A 2693-nucleotide genomic window follows, 5' to 3' on the forward strand; every position below is an offset into this window, starting at 1 on the left:
CTTCTGCTGTACCTTAAGGTTGTCTTCTGCTCTACCTCCAGATTGTCCTCTGCTGTACCACCAGGTTGTCTTCTGCTGCACCTCTAGGTTGACTTCTGTACCTCCAGGTTTTTTTCTTCTGGACCTCAAGGTTGTGCTCTATTGTACCTCCAGGTTGTCATCTGCTGTACCTACAGGATTTCTTTTACTGGACATCCTGGTTGTCCTCTGCCCTACTTTCGGGTTCTCTTCTGCTCCACTTACAGGTTATATTCTACTGTATCTCCAGGTTGTGTTCTGCCCCACTTCCAGGTCGTCATCTGCTTGAATACCAGGTTGTCCTCTGCTCCATCTTCAGGTTGCCTCTGCTGAACCTCCAGGGTGTGTTCTGCTGTACCTTCAACCTGTTTGCTTCACATCCAGGTTGTCTTCTGCTTTATCTTCAAAGATTTTGCTTCACCACCAGGAGCTCTTGTGCTGTAGCTGCAGGTTGTCTTCTGCTGTACCTGCAGGTTGACATCTGCTGTACCTCCAGATTGAATTCTGCTGCTCCTCCAGGTTGCATTCTGCTGTAACTTCAGGTTGTGTTCTGCTGTATGTTCAAGCTGTATGCTTCACTTTCATGTCGTCTTCTGCTGCACCTCCAAGTTGTCTTCTGCTGTACCTTCAAGCTGTTTGCTTCACCTTTAGGTTGTCTTCTGTTGTACCTGCAGGTTGTCTTCTGCTATACCTTCAAGCTGTTTGCTTCACCTCCAAGTTGCCTTCTGCTGTACCTTCAAGCTGTTTGCTTAACCTCCAGGTCTTCTTCTGCTGCACTTCGAAGTTATCTTCTACTGTATCTACAGGTTGTCTTACGCTGTATCTCCAGGTTCTCTGCTGTTGTACCCCCAGGTTGTCATCTTCTGTACCTCCAAGTTGTCTTCTGCTGCAACTCCTTGTTGTCTTCTGCTATACCTCCAGGTTGTCTTCTGCTGTACCTCTAGGTTGTCCTCCGCTGTACCTCCAGGTTTTCTTCTGCTGCACCTTCAGGTTCTCTTTTCCCGAGCCTCCAGCTTCTAAGCTGCACTTCCAGGTTCTCTTCTCTTGACCGAACACGTTGTCCCCTGCTTTAAATTCACATCGTCCTCTGCTGTATCTCCAGGATGTCTGCTGTACCTCCAGGCTGTCTCCCGTTGTCCCTTTAGGTTGTCTTCTGCTATACCTCCAGGTTGCCTTCTCCTCCATCTTCAGGTTGTCTTCTGCTGTACCTTCAGGTTGTCATCTGCTGCACTTCCATGTTGCCTTTGCTGTACCTCCAGGTTGTGTTCTGCTCTACCTTCAATCTGTTTGCTTCACATCCAGGTCGTCTTCTTTACCTTCAAAGATTTTGCTTCACCACCAGGTTCTCTTCTGCTGTACCTGCAGGTTGTGGTCTACCCTACTTGCAGGTTGACATCTGCTGCACCACCAGACTGTCTTCTGCTGCACCTCCAGGTTGCCCTCTTCTGTAACTTCAGGTTGTGTTCTGCTGTATATTTAAGCTGTGTGCTTCACTTTCATGTTGTCTTCTGCTGCACCTCCAAGTTGTCTTCTGCTGTACCTTCAAACTTTTTGCTTCACCTCCAGGTTGACTTCTGCTGCACCTTCAAGCTGTTTGCTTCACCTCTATGTTGTCTCCTGCTGTACCTGCAGGTTGACTTCTGCTATACCTTCAAGCTGTTTGCTTCACCACCAGGTTGCCTTCTGTTGTACCTTGAAGCTGTTTGCTTAACCTCAAGGTCTTCTTCTGCTGCACCTCCAGGTTGTCTTCTATTGTACCTATAGGTTGTCTTCTGCTGTACCTCCAGGTTGTCTGCTGCTGTACCTACAGGTTGTCATCTTCTGTACCTTCAGGTTCTCCTCTGCTGCAACTCAGGGTTGTCTTTTGCTATACCTCCAGGCTGTCCTCCGCTGTACCTCCAAGTTTTCTTCTGCTGCACCTTCAGGTTCTCTTTTGCCGAACCTCCAGCTTCTCTGCTGCACTTCCAGGTTCTCTTCTCTTGACCGAACACGTTGTCCCCTGCTTTAAATTCACATTGTCCTCTGCTTTATCTCCAGGATGTCTGCTGTACCTCCAGGCTGTCTCCGCTTTCCCTTCAGGTTGTCTTCTGCTATACCTCCAGGTTGCCATCTGCTCCATCTTCAGGTTGTCTTCTGCTGTACCTTCAGGTTGTCATCTGCTGCACTTCCATGTTGCCTTCTGCTGTACCCCCAGGTTGTCCCCTGCTCCACTCTCAGGTTGACTTCTGTTATACCTTAAGATTGTCATCTGCTCTACCTCCAGATTGTCCTCTGCAGTACCACCAGGTTGTCTTCTTCTGCACCTCCAAGTTATAATCTTCTGCACCTCCAGGTTTTCTTCTTCTGGACCTCAAGGTTGTGCTCTACTGTACCTCCAGGTTGTCATCTGCTGTATCTACAGGATCTCTTCCACTGGACCTCCTGGTTGTCCTCTGCTCCACTTTCAGATTCTCTTCTGCTCCACTTACAGTTTGTATTCTACCGTATCTCCAGGTTGTGTTTTGCCCCACTTCCAGGTTGTCATCTGCTGGAACTCCAGGTTGTCCTCTGCTCCACCTTCAGGTTCTCTTCTCCTGCACTTACATGTTGTATTCTATTGCACCTCCATTTTTTCCTCCGTTGCAAATCAAGGTTGTCCTTTGCTGTTCCTCCAGGCTGTGTTCTGCTGTACCTTC

Source organism: Panulirus ornatus, chromosome 26, assembly GCF_036320965.1.
Source record: "Panulirus ornatus isolate Po-2019 chromosome 26, ASM3632096v1, whole genome shotgun sequence".
Classification (NCBI taxonomy): Eukaryota; Metazoa; Arthropoda; class Malacostraca; order Decapoda; family Palinuridae; genus Panulirus; species Panulirus ornatus.